Consider the following 23,615-nt stretch of genomic DNA (forward strand, 5'->3'; position numbering starts at 1 on the left):
TTGACTTAAATTGTGCAGAACAGAGACGAATCACTACATTGCTGTTACCTGATGAGTTGTCCGGCCCGGTAGAGTTTCTTTTGTCAATTTGCTTTACACGTCATAGTCACTACACTAATAACGTACATTGTTTACAGTGAAGTATAGGTATCACTACATACCTTGTTCTAAATGAAGTATGGGTAACATAACAAACATTAGTCTTAAAAAAGGCGGGTAACACGACATTCGTTTGTTCCTAATTTATGAATGACAGCACTACATACTTTGTTCTAAGTGAAGGATGGGTAACACGACATACCTTGTATCTTAAAAGATAATGGGTAACACTACTACACGCTTTGTTCTAAGTGAAGGATGGGCACCACCAAATACCCTATTCCATTTGTTAGATGGGTAAAACGCTTTTCTGATGAAACACTATCCCAGTTTATGTCACTACACTAACTGTATCAGTAAAATGTTACTACGGTTACTACTATCGTACATATAGATTATCCAAGAGATATTTTATGCGAATAACGGGAATCGAAAGGAAATTTAAAATTTAATAGTTTTCGTTGTTGGTTGTTAAGCGAACTGATTAAGTACTAGAAACTGAAAGATATGTTGAGGTAATAGATCTATGAACGTACACGACCCGCAAACATAATCACTGTCAATATTTACGGTTTTTTATATTTTAAATTCAACCAACAATAAAATCTGTTAGCCTTTTCTGAGCGAACTCACCTTCGAAAATGAACTTCTCATAGCTTTTGTCTTTACTGTTGATTAAACCGTGCTCGTATTATTCCAACCGAAAATGAGATTTTTTCTTGGTTCCATAATAAATCTATCACAAAAGTAAATCGAAAACCCCCATCAACAACAAAGCGGTACGGCGTTTATATTGTTTTGTTGTTTATGGAAAACCACCGTATTTACATTTGAAAAGAAAAACATTAAGTAAAGCTTTAAAATCGACCACATAACATCAAGCATTGTATGGGGAGGGTTAACGAGACCATGGCCGTTCTTTCGCTACGTGCATTGTGTATTTCTCTGAGCTTTATCCTACGAACAAAAAGCTTTTGTGTGCAATAAACACGAAAATTTTCTAACGTAAAAAAGTAAAATGAAACAATAGTTTGTCTTTTCATTCAAAACATGTTGCTGATGGGGTTATTTTATCCATATACTTCATAAATAACCCCGTAAGGATAGGGGCATATTGTTTGGCCATATAGGTAAAACAATTTTTGACTAAGATAAACAATGTGAAACTCATTGAATTTAGTCGCATTATGAGTGTACCGTTGACCGTGACTAGGAATCAATCGTTTAACGTTCAAAAGAAAATGGAAAATTTATTTTATCTCTTATGAAAATAGAAAAAATAATCGTCATGTGTGGCGTGGATTCAATCAAACACTTTACACGCAGCCAGCTTCAATGAAAATTCCGTTACCATTCGCATATATCGCTACCTAAACAAAAATATTTTAAATTTGACCACGCACTAAGTAAATAAACAACGTATCGAATGTTTAAAAGAGGTCTTACGAAAATATTCAAATGTTATTTGTAATGTCACGATATGTTTACAATTAATCGTCGACAGGAGACAAACAATTATTACGTACCCACCGATTTCGTTTACATTAAATTGGACAAAAATAGCATTTTAAAAAACATACTCAATACTGAACGATTTGTAAACATCACATCATTTTCATATCCATATATATAAAATGTGTGTTAAATTGTGTAAAATAAACGACATAAGCCACATGCACTTGAATTGCGCTTTTTGTTTATTAAATACGATGGAAATCTATGTACATTTTAAATATAAAATTCTAAATTTAACTGGAATTTTAAGCTGAATTTTACATCCAATTTTTTTTTTGCTTTCCCGAATATCCGATTCGCGAAAATATTGATATTATTTTTGATGTCTTCATTTTAGCATTGCTAATGTTATAAAGTTCGTATCGATCTATTTATGGGGCAAGTTATGCGATGTTTTTCTTGAAAATGAATCGGTATCATAAACCGCACTTTAGATTTACTTTGACTTTTCGGTGTATCGACGACACCTAAAATAGATGCCGCGCCGACACAAGAGTTTAAATCATTTTAAAATTGGCAGTTTTGTTCAAGAATGTTTCAAGTTGCTTTGGTTCATATATATTGGCCTGCTGACCGTCGTAAATAGCTGTGCAATTTTATCCAAGTAGTATAATTACAAGATGAAGCACTTTCAAGTTCTAGAAATAAGGTCAGACATCAGGGGAGTTGCGGCAAATGCCAATGTTTGCTTCACAATCACAAATGTTCTGAAATGAATGTGTCAAATGGGAATCACATTTTCGTTTTTTCTGAAATAAATGTATGACCTCCACAGTTCACAGATTTCAAAGAAAAACAGAATTTGTAGCATCTCCGCAGCACCTACAACTCAGACGTCTAAAAATCCTCTACAATCTATGCTAAAAGATCAGTATGAAAATAATTTGTTGAAAAAAGGATCCTTTTTAGGATTTAGGCTTAGGATTATTTTGTAGTTTTGAGTACATTATTGATTTGTGTGGCAAATATTGATGTTTCCCGCAACTCCTTACAAGTCAAATAGTGACTTGATCTTTAGGTTCAGAGCTTTAAATTTTGCAGATTAGTTGTATCCTTCTAGGATAACTTGTGCCAATGGTCTAGTCTCTCAAATTCGGACGTCTCTAACTTTTGACATCAAGGGCGCGATGTGTGCACATGTTGGGTGCCAGATGACAGTGATTTAGGTGACTAATAGGTTGCAAAACGGGTGTCAAATTATTTTGAGCGCCAAATGTCATTGCCCTTTTTGTCCATATGGAAAAGGCTGTTTGGACGTAACATCTCCTTTTAATTTTCTTATTTTGGTCATTTTTTTACTAAATATAGCCTGAAGAAGAGCTGAACCAAGGCTCGAAATATCGTACAAACAAGAAGTCGCTTTGTTTATTTATTTTATGCCGCGATAGTCCACGAAAAAACACCTACAAACGGCGAAGAAACAACAACCACCATCAAGTAGCTAACACCAAATGCTTGTAAATAACGGGCAATTGTTCTTTTTGCTACATGTGAGAGGAAGTACAAGGAACACAAGGTATCAAGTGGTGAACACAAAATGTTTGCAAATAACAAAACAATTCACGTGCGAATTGTGGTTCCTTTTGTTTGTTTGCATGGTGCGATAATATCTGCAGTCATTACAGGTTGTACTATTTTCCCATTTCAATTGTTTCGTTTTTCATTTTACTCGCATGAACTCGGATGCTTAAACTGTTCGACTTACAGCCTCGCTTACAGCATTCGTTAGTATAGTTACCCAAAGTAACTAACAAAATAGAAGTCTGTTTATATCGCATCCTGCACTCGTATACGTCAATAAGCTAAGCATTTTCAAAATTCTATAATACGTGTTCGCTTAAAAGCGTACAGCCAGCATACACTTTTCAGCCAATTCATCAACCCAATAAAACGACGAATACACAACCGTGTAATAAATAAAATTAAAATAGATGTTTATCAGACAATAATTTTATGTAATTACAATAATTTGTTATTTGTAAGGTATACAATATACTGTACGCTTGTGACTTGACTACGGTTTTAGCCGAGAAGCGAAGAGGATATTATTGTGTATAGCAAAACACGAATATCAGACCATTTGACCCTGCATAGTTGGACTATTAAAATTATATTTCAGTATGTGTCTCATGCTCAGTATAATGCCATAAAGAAGTAGTCAAACATAATTAAAATAATTCAGAAAACGAGAAGCATATAATTTGATATCTACCGTTGACAACAAAATCGTATCATAACCTTATAATTTGTCGCAATAATTCTTGTTTTATGTCCCATAAAATAGGCATACTTTTCGTTGTTGTTGTTGTTTTGGTTCGTTGGTAGTATCGAAGTGTGTGCACCTTTTTTCCCCGACCGAATCGATCTTTGAAACGCACGAAATATTATTACGGTCATTATGAAGGTATAACAAATTTATATATGGCAATTTTGATGACTTCATGTTTGTTTATTTTCCCTAATTATTTCAATATTAAATTAATTTGGAGATTAATCGAAGTTTTATTAAGATTTTATTGTGGCAAATCACATTCTCAGGAACCGGTTATTCACCTTGCGTATGAGTATCCCTCATAACAGACGGCAAGGAAAATAATCGGTGAAATTACCAATCTTTTACTTCTTTTGTTTCAAACATTTTTTAGACATTCATTGATGTGATGCCTTCTACTAAATTAGTCTTACTAAGATTTCTTTGTGGCAAACTACATTCGAAGAATCGGGTATTTACGTTGGATGGTATTTCTCACTCTCACAGGCGACAAGCACCCAGTGTAATTGCCAATCTTTTACTTCTTTTTTTATAAGAATTTTTCAAACTTAATTAGTTTTGTAAGCACAATAGGCCCATCGGTGGCCTCAGTGCGCGTTTCTGGTCCGGTATAGGACGAGCAACAACTAGCCTTAATAAAAAAAATAAAAAAAAAAAATAATTAGTTTTACTAAGTTTTATTAGGATTGTAGCAAGCTACAATCATCAGGAATCAGTTACTTATGTTAAAAAGTATTTTTGCTAATCTTTTACTTCTTTTCTTCAAAGTATCATGAGGACATTCATTGATGTTAAGTCGTCTACACAGATATGGACCTTGATATTTTAGGGATTAACAGTACGCGATCGTTTTTCATCCCAAAACATTAGGAGGGATTCATTTGAAAAACAGTCTATCGAAATCGGACGTATTTTGTAGTGGAATTTTTTATAATTGCCTAGAAAGGACTTTGACCCAAGAAGCCAAAACCGCTGTCAAAAAATTCTTCACAGCTTGTATGGCTGGTGAATGGTGATCACAAACCGAAAACTTGTACTTTTCTTACAAAAATTTCTCCAGTTAAAGGAACCGTACAGGGTCGTGTGGGATGTCATTAGAAAGGTAATCACATGTACTATTGAGTCGAATAGGGACTTATTGGTTTTAAAATTCATCCGCATTGAAATATGTGCAGTTGAAGTTTTCAACCGAAGACTTACAGTGTTCTTGTTCTTACAGAAATTTCTTGACGTACACAAAACGTACATGGTCGTGAGGGGTATTGAAAGTGGTTTTGGCTTCTAGGGTCAAAGTCCTTTCTAGGCAAATATAAAACATTCCACTTGAAAATGCGTCCGATTTCGGTAGGCTGTTTTTCAAAAGAATCCCTCTGAGTCCTGGAGGAAATACATTTTACACTTTCCTGAAGATATTATATGTCTTCAATTCCTAGCTGAAATTAAAAATATAATCCAAAAAGAATTACTATTCGATAGTAATCCCCTCCAACCTTAAAATATTAATCTAATTTTTTTGTCTGTCGTATTTCACTTTTTTTTGCTAAGATTTTATTGTGGCAAACTCCATCTAATGTTTCACAGACGACTAGAATATATTCGATATATTGCAGTTTAATAGCCAATCTTTTACTTCTTACGTTCAATTTGAAACGATTGAAATCTACTACTTCATTTGTTTTATCTAACAGTTTGAAATATATACGTCAACATTGGAACGCAACGCCTATTATTGTCGTAGTGTTCTCGATATCAAATGATCCTTAATTTATACAAACAGTTTGTAAATGCGGTCCAAAAGCACTCACAAACCTGATACGAAATGTTCCGACATTTTAAATTCATTGCTACTGTCTAAGCAATTAATTGCAATCTTAAATGGATTGATGCGCAAATGGGTTAATACTACGTTTTACTGCAAAAACAGCCTTTATGTTAATTTTTTTTTCCAACCGCAAAATTAATCCATTACATGGAATTGATGGCAGTCTCGAACAATTCTGAAGTTTTTTGTTGTTGTTGAAATTTTATACTTTTTTAACATGCACGATGCAACAATATAAATAAATCTCTTCGGTTTTTTCTCCTTCTCTCTTAAAAAGTTATTATTTATTCGCTTTTAACACATGGTGTGATGTATTTATGTCGCAGAGGAAAAACATTGCTAAGCGTTAAAACAATTATTGTATTTAGTCGAACTTATATATATGTTTTAAGACGGTTCGACTGTTTATAAATACACACAGGCTCTGAATGAAAACATTTATTCCATAAAGTTGGTAGAGAAACGGTGTGCGTGCATGTGTATTATGGACTGGTTTCACGCGGAAGACGAATACATATAATATCGGAAAATGCATCTAAAAGACATTTTTAGAATAATGTGCGCGTGCTTGTTTATTGTTGAATATTTTATGTTACCGAATAACTGGAAAATTTAAAGACTTTGAGAAAAGAAAATATAGAGACGAAGAAGAAGGAAAAAAAAACTCATTTCAAAACATTGACATGACCGCAAGGCGTCAAAACATTTGAGAGAAAATGTGTACGTGTCGTCAAGACGCCTGTTTTCTAATGTAAACACTGATGTGTTATTGTTAAAGATATATGGCATTCTGGATGTACAATTATGTTTTACATAAATAAATTTTATTATTGTAATTGACATGTGAAAATTGGTTGAAACAGAGATGAAAAACGGTGTTGAGAGTTGCTTGAAGGATGCATACTTTCTTCACTAGTAAGAAAAGTACGAAAATAACACGGATCTAATAGGAAACGCTCAGGCTCAGTGTATGACAGATTACCTAGTTAATGATTGATATGGTAAATTCAAAAAATGCGCCAAGAGGTTATTAGATAAGCAACTCGACAAAATTTGACTTTTGAACCGCTTTTCTTACACCATTGCATCGCAGTATCAACTTTTCTACTATCTAGAATTACTTTCTCTTATGCTCGTCGTAGAACACTTACAATTTTCCTTGACTGGAAGTCAGAGTCGCTTGAAATATCCGTTCAACTTTGATAAAAACGTTAAATACAAAAACCACCGTAACGCTTGTTCCCACGATAGCTCGAGTAATTTTAAACTTATTTTTAAAATTTTTCTTTTGGTCGACTAAGAATGAAATTCTTGAGGTAAAATTCGGAGATGGATAATATTAAAGTTAGACCTCACGATAACGTGAGCACTAATACAACGATTTTCAAAATTTTTGCTTCAATCGACGAAGGATTTAATTCTTGAGGTTGAGGCTCGTAGATGGATGCTATTGGAGCAGCAAGATGTCAGTAATTCCACAAAGATGTTTTTCTTTGTTTCCACGTTAACTTGAGTAGTTCTTATCCTATTGGCAAAATTATTGCTGGTGCAATGAAGGATTTAGTACTTGTTGTTCTGTTCTGTTTCTTGAATAATTTCTTCCTTGTTAACTCCTTGGGTAACATCAAAAATAGGTTCTTCCAGGTTGAGGCGAGTTCCGGAATCAAATTCGCTTAAAAACGTCAATGTTAATCACCTCAGTAGATCTTCAGCACTGAGGTCTTCACTAAGTTACACTACTCGAGACACAATAATTTGTGTTGTTTAAATCGTTTAAAATTATCAATTGCAAATCCCGCCAAAACTATCAATAGACCTGTTTTTTGCCTATAGTTCGTAAGTGTATCACTGTACAATAACTCTATTACTTTTTTGTTGAAACTATTTTCATGTATTTGATAACAAATCTTTTACTTCAATCGTCTTAACATACATTTTACAGAATAAAAAGAACATTGACCGAAGCTCATCGCTTACTGCAAGCGTAGTTGTAAATAACTTATGCTTCCGATAACTTATTAGTATCGAAATTAGCGTAATATTTAGGGATGCGGAATGTCAAAAATATCTCCAAGGGATCTTTCATACTTCTATTCACATGACAATCCTTTTCTAGATTAGGTCGAACATTTGTTGACCGTTGAATCGCTGTACAATTCTGCATTAATATGACTAACGACCGGACACGTTAAATAGTACATTTACATAAAGTGGCGAGTAATTACTCAGTGTTGTCCTTTTTTTTAAATAAATAAATTGATAGTACGGAAGAAACAAACAGAAAACGACGTGGTTTGAATTGATCAAAAAATTTAATGTTCTTGAAGCATGAGAGCAAAAAAAATATTTATTTAATTATCTTATTATCATATAAGTGAATGTAAGAATATTTGTTACGGTCAACAGTTCCATTGTGCGACGAAATGTGACACATGAATATTTATGATCATCATCACAATATATAACGAATAAGGTAAAAAAAAATCTTGAATAAATTTTATGCCACTTCTTTTGCTTTATAATTATTATGTAATCTTTTGATTTTGTTTTATATTTTTGGGTTCCTCAAAACTGTTATATGCCAACTTAATGTTGTTATTTCGTTCGTTTTTTTTTCTTTTCCATTCATTTGATTAACATATAAATTGTGATCGTAATGTGTTCACCATTTTTTTCAAATTCAAAAATCATTGTCTTCCTATGTCCAGTGTTTTGCCCAAATAATAGTCATAACTGAGATGGTTCAGTTAATTGGAAACTTTCTTACTTAATAAAAATTCTGGCCCCATTTGTAAAGAGCCTGGTACACATCTCCCACAGTATTGTAATGAATTAGCACTAGTCTTTTATATGATACTTGCTTCGAAAACCGTACTTTTTATAAGTCATGCACTTGACGCCTGCATCATGTAAAATTCCATTCATAGCTCGTGATAAAAATGGAAACATTTCAATATTTCTGAAAGTTTGAGCTTTATGTAAAGTCAATCCAACCAATGGTTCGAAAGACATAATTCGTTTAAAAAAACTACTAAACGTCCTTTAGTCATTTTGCCCACGATATGTTACATCCCTAGGGTTGTAATGGATTTGTTACTTTGTAGTTCGTGTATCAGGCGCGTTCACATAACAAAAGTCAAAAAACGTTTCAAATAATTAAAATTTCATTTTGTTCGTTTGAGACTAATGATTTCAAACAGACGAATTTTGACAAGAAGAAGTTTTTTGGTCATATTCCTTCCATTTGAGTTGACAAAGTCAAGTTTAATGTCATAATAGACCTCGGCTTCGGATCGGATTAACAACACTGATGACAAAAAAGAGTTGAAAGTCTTACCTGTGGCAGGTAACTTTATCTCCAGGTAATCTATTTTATCTGCTACAGATGTATTTTTCATATGGGGAGCTACAGATGTGGCAGCTATTGTAGGTTACCTGCAACAGTTGAGATTTTCAACTCTTTTTTGTCAGTGAAAATTTTCACTGTTATCACCCTTAGTTGTGTAAATAATTATTTCATCCATGCGAAATTCGCTTCATGGTACACTCAGCAAGTGTTGTGATTATCTGTATATAAATCAACACGAATTGTAAATTGGTAACTGGAATTATGGTATGATAAACCAATGAAGGTGTAAAACAGGTATGGTCTATCGTCCACCCGTGGGACAATTTGGTTTTCGTACTCAAACGCATTCAATTTCATAATATTTTGACATAAATTGTGAGTACGGCCGTTCTGTACTTTCATTGTTATTAACCAGTTACTCGACTTCTTCTCGGACTCCCGCCTTAAACCAATATACCATTTTTCAGTAATACTAGCATAGATAGCTTTAATCTTCCTCTAAGATTGGTAACAGACTGCTGCTAACAGTCGACATCAATGAAATTTAGATATGCATTCGCTCCAGCTGTTCTTCAGCTGATCTACTCAAACAAACAAAAGTGTTTACATGTCCAATGAAAGTGTAAAACAGGCCCAGAGGACATAAAAATTTGATTTTCGTACTTAAACGCACTAATTTTCATATTATTTTGACATAAAATGTGAGTGCGTTTAAGATAAATTCGGCGATCGACCATACCTGTACTCTACTTTCATTGTACACGTCCATATACTGGTGAAATAGTTACACCAAGACGCGTGGTAGGGGTTAAACTCCTACAAAACAGTGGACGAGCTGAAAAATATCTGCTGCAAATTCATGTCTAAATCTCTCTGACATTAACTATAAATGAAAGCATATTCGCTCTACGCATAACATCACTTTCGAACCAGATTTACCTCAAACCCAGGTGATTTTCATTTAAAATGTTTCGTCAAAAAAAAGACAAAGATTCCGATCTTCTAAATAATATTTATCGCTTTTTCAATGACCCATACCAATTGTGACAAACAGGATGTTTCACTAGACCTTCGCTATTCCGTTAAAAGAAGTCGAAAAATTTATATATTTTTTTGGTAAGACAATGATGATGATGTGTACCGGCAGAATAAATGGCACGAAAAGTAATGTGTTGGCTATGAAAAACGTAACAAATTACTTATTATGTTTTAACCACATAAACTTTCATGCAATTTAGACCTGGGTGAATTGATCAATAAATCACAATTTCGTAAATTGATGTGACATTTATGTCTTACATATTGTAAACATTTTGAAGATCATGTAAGATTAAGTGAATTTATATATAAAATTGACAAAATATAATATTAAAACAAGGTCTCAAAGCCCTGGGGACACGAAAGCTGTCACGGCATATAATCACAATTACAGAGCACGTGATACATCGTGTAATTTATTCAATAAATATATAATACATACACACAATGCATGATCTTTAAGTATGCACGCACGTTTTATGGTTACATTTCCCTGAAGCCTTGAATTTATCACTTTTTATTCTAGTTCTTGTACACATTATAGATCGCGATCGCATTGTTTTTTACTGGAAAATTACTTTCCATTCGTTTATGAGCGGAAAGGCGGTTATGAGCTAGCGTTTTTTTACAGTTGTTCATTTAGATCAACGAGCAAGAATGTCATTTGCCATTTTTTATGATCAACGGTGAGATCAACCGTCCGGTCATCTGTTAGATTCGATTCGTATATATATTCAGTTCGGAATATGGTTGTCTTCAGGCATTTGCTAGACCTGACTGTTTCTATGTTTCAGATATTCGTTGAGTTAAAAAAAATGTTTTGCTTGAAGCTTTACGCAATGTCGTTACAGCTGTACATAAGACGTAAAAAAAACCAATTGTTAAATAGATCTGAAGAAAAATGTCTTAAGCTCATTATTGGTATAATAAAAGATCATATCAACTGGACTGCAATAGAGTGGATGTGTTAATGTTGTTATTATATCCGCGGACTGGTGTTTTGCTAGTTTATCGAATAGATAAATGTATCGTAGCGCTTTTCACAGACTGTGTTTAGAATACCAATGGTATGTCCTTGAGCATTTAAAAATTCGGAACAAATAAAGAGTCGGAATGAGGACCTCGATGAGTACCAATTTGTCGGTACCTTTTATTCGATTTTTTGAAGCAAGATACCACTAGATAACCTTTATGATTTTTACAAGTTAAGTATGGTTTCCACTACACAAAAAGTACTTCGTGTGAGAGCCATGAGAGAACGAGCTGTCAAGTAAACAAAGTGATTAAATTTTGTCTCTCACAATAAGTAGTTTTTTGATAAGTGGAAATCAAGCTTCGGCATTTTTGTGGAACTTTGAAAGCTACAGGTCTACGCTACAACGAATAAAAAACTTAGTGCGAAAGAGATGCAAGATGTTAAGAGAGTAAACGTAAGTGTTTCTCTCATAAAATCGTGCATCTCTGTTGCTCTAAGTTTTTTATTCATTGTAGCGCAGACGTAGGCAGCCTAAGGGCTCGGTGACGCATAACTTCGTGCGGAGAAAACCAAAGAGTACGAGAGAGAAAGACCATTGACGCTTATTTAATTGGAATCATCAATATGTAAATATTTATAGTTTACATTAAATATATTCAGTCGCCCAGGCTTCGACGCACATTGTGTAAAAAGCAATTAAGAGGTGACAAATTATTTGACTGACAGTTTAACATTATATTTTTATCCATTTTTTTTTCTTCTCTTCTCATTTCATTTTCAAATGACAACAAAACCATTAATTGGTTTCAATACACGGCGATAGTATTTTTAGATCGACAATGTGTACACCGTGTACACCGTACACACAGAGCGACGATCGAGTTAAAATAATTGTTTATTTTTTGAGAATTTAGAAAGATAAAAAAAAATTTCCGTCATGTCAAACGTTTGTGTAATGCATGGTATTATTTGGGTGGGCACACGTTGATGTTTTAAAGAAATCCGAGGTTGACAAGGATTTGTCATCGCTTGTACACGCAAGCGTTTATGTGGAACAAAGTTAAAACAAAACGATAGAGAGACCGAGAGAAGTAAAAAAAATCGGTTGATGTTTTTGTCGTTGTTCGTCTAATTTTTTCGTCTTTTTTTTTTCTTCTCTCGGTTGATTGAAGACATTTGCTTTGACGAAGACGGTGTATATTGTATACAATTAGAATTCGTAGAAAAATTATTAAAATGTGTCATAATTTTATGACATGGTTTTGATCAAATACATTTGGTGTTCCTTACTGAAACCGTTGACAAAATTTTTCCTTTGTCGAAAGGGTGAACCGAATAAATTTTTGAGGTATGTTACGGTAGACGAAACTTGTTTTTTTTTTACTAGAATTATAATTGAAATGAGTTTTCTGAGAAAAATATTTGGCACACATATCTATCGCTACATAATATGTTACACACAATGACCTGAAGCGCGCGATTTAAATGTATCTCCGCGCATTCTGTTTTTTTAATTACGCTCTCTGCGCTTCACCCAGTGGAAATGGGTTACCCATAAAGAGGATATGAAAAGAACCGAAAATTCAAAAATTCGGTCTAAAATACATATTTCATATTGCCGCAGACACAAACTCACACACACTTTAATGCACAGTGTATTATTGTAAAAAAAGGCGAACAAAATATGAAAATAATAATGAACCGTTTGCCTCATATATTGTTTTGAATTCGCTATGGATCCGTTTTTAATTAAAAATGTCTATCTGCATAAGTAATCAAGCTTGTGCTTGCCCTTTTTCATATGATTTTCGTGGCTGAGTTTCGCAACGAACAAAAAAAAAGTTATTTAAATATCCCTTTTAGTCGTTATGAATGTATGAGACGAGATGAGATGATGATATTTAAATGCAAAATATCAACATTTTATGCAAGTCGAAACCTTGATATTTTCCTACAAATGAAACAGACATTTTTGCCATAGTTTTCTTAGTAATTGCAGTGCAAGTCTTACACATTTTAATTAAATCTAAGGTGACCTTCCATGTTCGACGTTGTTGTATTCAATTTCGTTTCACAGTTATATCATCAACATAAATACTATTTATTAAATAGACTAAAACGGATGGAATTTCGTAGGGATGAGTATCGGTATCAGTACTCTACACATATTTGTTTCCTTGCTGCCAGTGGAAATTAAAACATTTTCTTCATTTAATAGGAAATATTAATTAAATTGATGACGTGATATTCGAGGGGATAAGAATTATTTTGCTTTAATTGATCAGTCTACTTTAGGGGCCGTTCATAAATTACGTAGCGTAAAAAGTTCCATTTTCAAGATCCTCTCCTTCATGTCCCGCAAAATGTGTGACATTTAAAATGAAAGAATTATGGATACAAGCCTTGGACTTTCCGTTTCCTCATTTGCGGTACGTTATTTATGAACGTCCCCTTGCAATGTAATTATTTAATTAATTTAGTATGACATACTGTCGATAAAATAGTTTTCTCGCTACGTTTGCTGTCTGTGTTTCCAATGCTTTCCAAAATTTTCTAGCAGATTTTGGTAATTTTATTCAAATTTTGGAAAATCCCAGATTTCCCAAAATTAGGCTTTACATCGTTTAAAAAGTTCCATTGTCGAAGTATCGCTTAAAGATCACTGAGAGTAAATTAAGCGTTAGGTCTGCTTTGCCTAACAACTCAAATTTTTAAATATTCGATCTATCAAGAAATTCAGACCTTCCAACGAAAATTTTACTTTCGAATTCGAGATTTGTCTCCAACATCTTGTCGCCTCGTTAGGACTCTTCATCAGGGCCGTAGGTAGAAGATATTGATTCCTGGGTAGAGATTAATCTGTACAGTTATGCCTAAAAAACCATTTTCTGAAAAAAAAAGTACGGGGACTCTTAGAAGTCAAGAAAGTTATCAAGGAAATACATCTAAACAACTGTTAAAAAAATTGAAAGACGGTATTACAGTTGAGACGGTGTTTTTCATTGACAACTTTTTTTTTCATCGAAATTTTATATTTATATTACAAGTTTTACAGATTTATAAATGAAAAACTTCTTCCAACTTTCTTAACTTCCAAGCGGCACCCTCTTTTCATTTCACATTTTGTCTTTTTATGCATAAGATCATAACTGTACAAATGAATCGGTACCCTGAAATCACTATCTTCCAACTACGGCCCTGGCAGTTCTAAGGCTAAATAGTTCAAGGAGAACCAAAACCCTCATTTGCTAAATAGTATATTACTATACAAGGGAAAGCCCAAGGTACTTTTACTCATCGTGATACGAAATATCAAATTATTTCCCGAGTATAACGTTTTCCTTTACGAAGGAGGAAAAGACTTTCCCCTAGGAACGGAAAATCCTTTTTCGCTCCCTAGTAAAGGAAAAATAAGAGTCGTAGAAGAAAATGTTTTTTGTATTGGATAGACCTTTTCAAACCGTGGTCTTTAACATTTCATCAAAATACTTTTTCGATTTAATTTTTAAATTAGATCGGCATAAAATATGTGCGTGAAATGTGTGTTCCACTGTGTGTATCACATTCAGTATCAATAAAGACAATTTTCAACAACAACAACAACAAAAAAATGTCATAAAATTTCCACACCAGAACACACATTTCCATTGAATGGGTCGGAGAAAAATAGAATTAACATAAAATTAATTACTTTTAATATCAAGATGGCGAATTTTATTTATATAATCTGAACAATTTCACCTACGTGACTATTATTATAAATATATAAAATAGTTTTAATGCACAATCACAATGTGTGGCTTCTTATATTCACATAAGACTTTGTAAATATAGAAAATTTTCTTTAAAAGATGTTAAATTGCTGATCAGTGGTGTGGTATAATTTTCATAAACAGAAGTCACGAACTTGTAGTGCTGGTAACAATTTTATAATATTTGTGGTATTTGTAAGGTATATTAAATTCACTCTTTGAGAATTTGTAATTCATACTTCCAATGCCAGCTGGTTATTATGTTTCGATACAGTATGCATGCTTTTCAATGTTTTTGTAATATCGCAAAGATCTGTCGAACGTAAAATCTAGTACTTTACGAATTAAATGTTAAAATTGATTATGCAAAGGACCATGCAAAGACTGGATGTACTTTATTGTATTCATTCGGCAGTAGCAGTATTTTAGTTATAGTTATAGTACAGAGTAGATGTCTGTTCTAATGTAGGGAATCATCACCGGCTGATGGCATCCGAAATTGTTGTATCTCAGATTTGAAGAATACCGCACAGAATTTATGCGAAGGCATAAACTTAACGAATGTTAACTAATTCCTGGAGATTGATTGAATATTAAATTTAAAACCATCTGATTCTTCATCATACCACGAAGTTTTCGATCGATTTTTTATTTTTATGTAAAGGCAAAAGCAAACTGCATATCTCCTCCAAGCCATGTCGATAGTCGATTAATTTAAATTTTCTCTTTGCATTCAATAAATATTATTTGAAGATTGAAGCTAATCATTTGCTTGGTGCTGTTGACGTCTCAGTAAATAGCATTTCCGTGAAAATATTCAAAGGAAAACTCTGTAGAGCAGTAGAGCTCTAAACTGAATTGCCAACTACAGCCAGAGAAAATCAATTAAAAGTTTTTCAAATCAAAACTTGAAAGAATTATAAAGAACACAACCGGAACAACGGTTATGCGAGCAAAAAAAGTTCATAATATTGTTTAAGCTACGTATTTGAGCTTTTTACTATGATGCTACTGAACTGAATTGAATTGAGACAGATATAAGATTTCGATTCTGATAGGGGGTCATTCATGAAGTACGCACGAATTTGTGTCCTTCTGCAGACAAAAAAAATATTTTTTTTTACATAACAAGAGATAAAAAAGTGAGCAGTCGAGTTTTCGTGTGAATTTTGTTGATTCGAGGCGATGCCGAGGTCAATAAACGCACGAAACACACTTTTATCTCGACTTTTGTAACTCATTTTACTTGTTAATGCCTTCGAAAGTGAATGAAACTCGATGAAAAGAACGGTTCATTAGAGACTGTAATTTCTCCAATTTTTACAGTTTACATTTGGGAATTAGTACATTAAGTACCTGTTTCAATTTTTCTGAGTGGGATGTTTGTAGCCTGCGCCGAAGGCAAGCGCTATAATCCCACTAGGCAAACCAACGGCAAACCAACAATTTTCAAACAACTACGTAAGGTATTTTATCGAAACTCACAAATGCTAGTGCCGTGCGTGTAATGACTCACTTTCGCTCGGTGCTGCATGCAAAATACTATTCTGTCTTTTTTGTCAAAGGCAAACTCCACCAATGTGATTGTTACACCATTTCGATTGTTATTTTCTGGTTCCATTTAATAATAAAATTTGTAAAAACAACGTCCATCTAGTATAAAAATCGTGTAATGTTATTGGTGCCGTTTTAATACCCAATAATATTTCAACCGAATGGTCAGTGAGATAATACGTTTTCAAATTTAATAGGATCTCTTTGAATGCACGCAATTTTATGCTATATACTATTTCATTCCCGTCGTATTACAGCATATTATCGCCTTTGTATTATTCTTTGTTGTATCGCCAATCTTCAACTGGGAATTATATACAAAAAGTAATTAAAAACAATTTCCTTTTGAACTGTCTTAAATGTGTATCACAAAAATGTTATTTTATATCTAAAAAGCAGTTATGGAACATGAAGGTGTTTTATGTGAATATTTCCAATTTAAAAAAAAAAACTTGGCTGTGTGTACGTACAGTTCTGCTGTATACTTTAAATTTTATTTATATGAATGATTGAAAATGATTAGCATTGACTTTAAGTTATGTTGAACAAAATATAGAAATTGTTTCTTTCTAGACTTCTTTCCACAAATTTTATTTTATTGCTCTTTGTAAAACATTTTTGTTTGTTTTAAGTATACATATGAAATGGTAGATAATAGTTCAGAAATATATTAAAACAAATCATGTTTAAACGAGGCAATTATGGCATTCTAATTAACAGCACACGAGAATTTTGTTTAAAAGATTTTTTTCTCTCTTCTCTGTTTGTTGTTTTTCTTGAAACTCTGCTCGGACTCTAAAATGAAACAATGGTGGTCTTTTGTTCAAGATCATTTCCATAATTGAAGTGATCAATAACATTTAACAAGAATAATTTTAGCGAGCAAACATCGGGTATTTAAGCGTCCCGACATTGAAAATATTGTAAATCACTTTGTGAATCTGTGTTAATGAGTAAAGACAATGAACGCTGATTTCATGCAATTACTACCTTAAATTAATTTCTTACTCTTCTGTGTGTCTTTTGTCTTCGGTCGAAATGCATGTAATTTATGGACAAGAATTTGTCTAAGCGTAGACTGTGCTCGACTGTTGCTTGTTTTCCTCGAAGAAATGAGCAATACATTCGACCACTGTTTCGATCTTAGAGAAAATTTAATACGTTTTGCATTAATGTGCAGTTCGAAAATACCATTTCTCATCAGTCCAAGGCGACAGTGGTACAATTTGCTCACGAACAAGTCTAGCGAATCGTAGTTGAAATGAAATTACAACTCATCACCAAACTTGCTAAGTTGGTAAAGCTACCAGAAAGCTGGTATATCTTTCTTATTTGTTCGACATGGTGTCTGTCTAACGGCACGGATTCATTGTCTGTGATGAATACTTAGCATTCTAGGTAACCATGTATAACGATGGCTTAGCGATCCGTTGGTTGAGCTTTCAACAAATTTTGCACCTCGTATCTATAGAAGAATGAAAAACTCAAGTCGCATGGGCATTTCATGCTTTTGAAGGTTTCAAAAAACTTTCATATGTCCAGTGCACATACGTTGTGCAAACCACTTGCCACGAAGAAAAGAATATATTTAAAGGTGTGACTCATTCTCTGGCTTATGAAACAGTGAAATTACAATCTGATGAGAATATGTATGGCTGATGTAGAGCCCCATCCCATCACATACTTTGTATTTGTTCTTCACCTTATATTGTCGTCTAAATCAAGTCAAGATCCATTGTCTACTGATTATAATAATGCCACTCATGAGTAATGCATTACTCATTCATAACACCAATTCAATGATAAAGAGGATGCTTTTACATGAGAATGCAAACGGTAGTTCATGTAGACGATTAAATATTTAAAATAAACACAAACTTGACCCATATCATTCTTCATATACATTCGAAACATTTGTGTCCCTTGATGCATGTCTACCACATCTCAAATGTGGCCGAGAAAAATTAATTATTAAATTTAATAAGTTTAAAGTGTTTGGATGCAATACACTGAGATTATGGCTGTGTGTACAAACGATGATACGGTGTTACCGAGTACACAATACGTTGTATACCTAGCCTACCTACCATTTCAAATTATTCATAAGACAGACCCGAGTTTCAAATTGAAAATGATACGACACATTATGCTGAATGGAGTGGACCCTTGAAACGAACCGAAATGAAAATGGAAATAGTTTCATCGTCACATTTTTGTCTGTAGACACAAATTCGTTGGAGAGTGAATGAATCTTAAATTGATGACTTGGAAAGGGTGATGCATAACATTGTTAAGCATTCTCAGTGTCAGATACTTATGAATCAAATTCAATTCGATTGAATTTCTAATTTAAGTATTTTGTGAAAGCACTTGGGAAAGACAACATTTTCCTAAATGAATTGCACTAGAAAGTAGAAAACATTTTGAGTTGTAACATTTAAGCGTTTCAATTCATTTTATTGGATCCAACCTTTAAGCAAACTTTTCATTGAACGCAGAAATAGACCTTTAGACAACTTGAGTTTTTTTATTTAACGCAAAAATTATCCAGGTGTATCGACGACGTGACATGCAATGTGGTGTGGAATGCATGCGATGTTAATTCGTATACAATGCTGAAGGTTTTATTTCTTTCGCTGTTACCACGACAGAGTAAAGTTAACCAGGCAGTAGTGGACGTTTGACAAGGGACCTGAATAATCTAGAAGCCCTATATTTTTTGCGAATAAAATTTTTCAATTTATGTCAGTGTTCATTTGAGTTCATCTTCATCCAGTGTATTAGGTCCATTATTTGACGTTTCGAAAATGAACCGCTCCTGCCTAGTTTATTTTACTCTGCCGTGCTGTCACATGAAAACATGCGTCACATTAAAGTAACATGCCCATGAACTTGGTAAGTGTCAAAGAAATGGCACAACTATTTGCGTGTCTGCACAGCTGTGGAAAACTCTGATCTGATTCAGTGATAAATTAGAGAAGAAATATTTTGCAGGTTGAACTACTACAACTTCGCAATTTCTTAAGAATATAGTTTACAGTCCTTGGGTTTTAAAGCTTTTCTTCTGTTTTCTAATTAGTCAGGACCTATTTTTAGGAAAATAAAATAAATAAATAAAATAAGATAAAATTTTACGAAATTACCTAAAATTCCTAAATTATTAAGAATTTTAAGGATTTTTTTAAAAAGAATTTGTAGGATTTTACGCAATTTTTAGGAATCAAACTCTTAAAAATTGGCCGTTAATTCGTGTGGGTGATTATTAACTTCGACCTCGTCTCGGATTAACAAATTTCACAAGACAAAACTGTATTTTCCAACTTTCCTTACTAATTCAGTTACCTCATATTACACATTTGTAAGACACATAAGCTTCGTATGCACTAACACACTCAAATAAGATTATGATTTTCTAAAGAATTTTTCTATTTTCATTTAGGTACGATGAACACGAAAATTTTCTTCTATGACTGAAGCAGAGCTTGAAGAGAATGGGTATGTGAAAACATAAAATTTAACTTTAAGTCAAGTATACCAGTCGATGAAAAGAAGTTCTCATACATATTTTCACATGAGCTGAAAATTTTGACAGATGACCCATACATTTTGTGTCAAAATTTCATTTCACCGGCTGGTTGTTGACTTGGCTTTGTATTGTTAAGAGTCGTAATTTGATGCTATACTATCGCATAAAATGTTGACAATCGTTAAAAAATTATACGATTGTCTACTAACACACAACCGTAACAACAACGGAACCGAAAAAAAAACCTACAGTCGATGTCATTACAATTGATTGACAAGAACACATTTAATTGTTGACACAAAATTAAATTAAAACAAAATTATCGTATAATTCGAAAAGAAAATGTCAGCTCGCCTCACCATTGACAGCCATTGCATAAGGTTAGGCATGATATGTCACGCAAGTTGAATTAAACAAAAATAACACAAAATTATTAGAGGTAAAATGTATACGTATACTTATAGCTATATATTGACTATATTGCTGTTAGTACGACCCGTTAAGGTGAATAAATAAAATACGGTTGATGGTTAGATGGTGTCATTCGATTCGAAGGAAAATAAGAAACAATTTAACAATGGAAAGTTTCATTTAACAATCATGCGAGACTGTGTATAGTTTTCTGGCTGTTCACGAAATCGTTTGTTGAATTTCAATTGAGATGTTAGTGCGGATACCATCGTCAAATTAAAAAAAAAGAGTAAAGTAACGAACAGTAAAATAATTTTTTTAATCGGAATTAGATTGTGAGACGGTAAGATGATGATATTGATTATAATGCCAAGAGATGTTATATTGTGAATTGAGTCCGATATGCTTTTGGATTTTTAAATCACGCCTGTAGGTCCAGAAATTTTCGCTCAATTTCAGCTCAAATCACTGAATTGCGACAGCTCATTGTTTTCCCGAAAAATACTTCTTTAAACAAAGTTGAAGTAACTTTACAGTTCTTCGGTAATTTTCTTTATAAAAGCAAACCAAACATGTTTACAGGTCCATCAGATCTATATCTACATCTTATCAAATTCACTGCATGAGATTATGAATTTCCAATCAAAGACGAAATAAAACGAAATCTCTTACGAAAATCCAGGACGTACAAGGATATTGTTTTCATTTTAAATGAGATTATTCGGTTGAATGATTTTCAGAAAAAAAAGAAACGAAAAAAATTATTGCCTGTTCATAGTTCATAAATCGATGTTATACAAAATAATAATAAGAAAGGGAATATAGATCTGGTATAACCTGTAAATAACAAAAGATTCGTCTTAATAATTTTTGTTCATCCCAGCACAAAATATGAATTTTATGAAAGTTCAGCATTTCATTGTGTGTCCTGAATTTACTTGTGTATTGAGTACGGTATTAAATATATCTGGCGCCTAACTTCTTTAGCTGATATTCCAACAATAAATAGGACGAAATGTCACTGCTTATTATTATGAAATATTGTGAACAGCCCAGGTTTTAAAGACTGTACAGTTTTTTATCCATTGAACAGTTTGACAGTATTGTGATGGATATTCATCGGTCAATTCTTACTTTATATGCAATAACAATACACCCCTCATATTTCGTTAATCTCGAATGTAGCGAATGTTATGATTCAATAATCATTATGATTCAATAGAGTTATGCTTGTAGTGCACAATAATGTTTTCCTTCCCCAAAAACAACTCCATTCGTCAATAACAGCCATTATGGAACCGAACCATCAAAAGACTTTATCACAATCTTGATAAATCTTACAATAAAATTCGATTCTTTTTCGTCGTGAATTTATAATTCATATTTTGTTAAAATGGATCTTTGCCATCATGGGAATCAACTGTCACTTTCGAGTAGGTTGGATGTCGATTAATCTTATTGCACGCTATACGTCTGGAATCTTTGGTTTTTTGTTTTGCTGAAAATATTCAGACAGTTTCGCGTAGATTGCGCGAATGTGAGGAAGGTTTTCTTGTTTGCTTTTGTGTTTGTAGTTTTGTTCTGTGTGAAGTTTATCAACATTTTCAATTCAATGACAAGATTTTCCGATGCAATGAACATTTTGATTGATAGTACATTACTGTATAGCTGGAACATTTTTTGTGGAGGGGTGTGGAAAGGTTTTATTTCAAGCAGAAGGCGAGGAATGCATCCCCACGACTAAACAAAGAATTTCCCAACAAGGCAGTACCGTACTTGGTTGTCTTATGACCAGAAAATGTGAAAAACCGGTTTTTAGCAAGACAGTAATGACACATTTTCTGGCCGCAAGACAACATTTTTGTTAGCTTACGGCCAGAAAACGACTCATTACCGTCTTTCTCAAAACAAGTTCTTCGCATTTTCTGACCGCAAGCAAACAAAACACGGTACAGTCTTGCTGGGAAATCGTTTTGACGTGTTTCGTCTTCGGCTCAAATTACAATCTTCCCACACGCCCCAAAAAAATCCCAACCAGACAGTAATGTACTATTTTATACCTATCTATCTATCACAGCGCGCTACGTAACGTAATTCCATAAAGCTTGAACTTAACGAAACCCAAACGTGCACCTTGACGTTGATGCGAATAAAGTTTCGTGCGGGTATTCAACTGATCAGACCCGTTCGTCGAACGTGAAACTCTGTCCTCATCAAAACATTTTTTTCTTCTCCATTCAATTATCGCACAGAATTACATTTCACATGCATTGAACAAATACTTACGTCTCTAATTAAAAACATTATCATACAATAGCCGCGCCGCAAAGTCAATTTCTCATATCATGAAGAGGACAAAATTTACATTTTGATGGTTGAGCGAGTTTGCGTGTGACAGTGCCGTCAGTACAACAAGAAGATACAACAAAAAAAATAGCAACAAAAAATATCAAAAACTTATAAACGATTATCATGATAATATTTTACGATGAATAATAAAATTAATTTGAATTAAAAATAAAAATAAAAAGCTATACGTCGATGATTATGGAAGTTACTTCTTAATAATAATTGAGACGAGAAACTCCAACCATACAATCTGTGTATAGCATAATAACAACAATCAAATGCTAGGGCACGAGCCGATTATGAGGCTATATTGGCATATAGCGTGTAATTGGCTTTGAATGTTGCTATTTTGTTTTATTTTTCTTAAAAAATATTTTTTATTATTTAGCAGTTGAAATTGCTTATTCGACGAAGTTTATTAGTCTTGTTACAAATTTTTCTTTTTCGCTCAAATTGAATTTAAAATTGATTGAAGATAATGATTATGTTGGTCTTGTATTGGCAGGATAGGGTTTGTAGCCTTTTTTAAGCTGTTGCTACACCTCGTTATATTGTAAATTACATTGGATGCTGCGAAAGTAGTTCATTACATGAGGTAACAGTTTTGTGATAAAATCAAACTAAAGAGTTTTTTGAACAAAATGCTTCAGTAACTGTCTTTTCGACAAGTGTAGACTTTGTATAATCGAGTCGAAAACAACTCTCAGTAGATTAGGCTGATTAATTAACAGACTATAGCCGGTTTCTTGAAGCTCTCTACGAAGTTTTAGTAACAAATGTCGTTATTGGTAAATTTATTTACTGAATTTTCTGAGAAATTTACCGAAATTTTCCGAATTGTTTCGATTTGGTAAGTTTTGGTAAATTCTGTTAAACTTCATTAAATTTCGTTAAATTTCGTTAAACTGTAAATTTCTGTAAATTTCATTAAATTTCGTCAAATTTCGTTAAA

The 23,615-nt window shown here is 33.2% G+C and overlaps 1 protein-coding gene across 1 annotated transcript in view; it reads left to right on the forward strand.

Moving 5' to 3' along the window:
* LOC119077594 (zinc finger protein basonuclin-2) overlaps positions 1–23,615 on the forward strand; it is a 160,152-nt gene that overhangs the window by 94,612 nt on the left and 41,925 nt on the right. Inside the window, exon 3 of the mRNA XM_037184803.1 lies at positions 19,817–19,872. The gene's annotated coding sequence lies outside the window, so the exon portion shown is untranslated. The remainder of the gene's footprint in view (positions 1–19,816; positions 19,873–23,615) is intronic.

Source organism: Bradysia coprophila, unplaced genomic scaffold, assembly GCF_014529535.1.
Source record: "Bradysia coprophila strain Holo2 unplaced genomic scaffold, BU_Bcop_v1 contig_24, whole genome shotgun sequence".
Lineage (NCBI taxonomy): Eukaryota > Metazoa > Arthropoda > Insecta > Diptera > Sciaridae > Bradysia > Bradysia coprophila.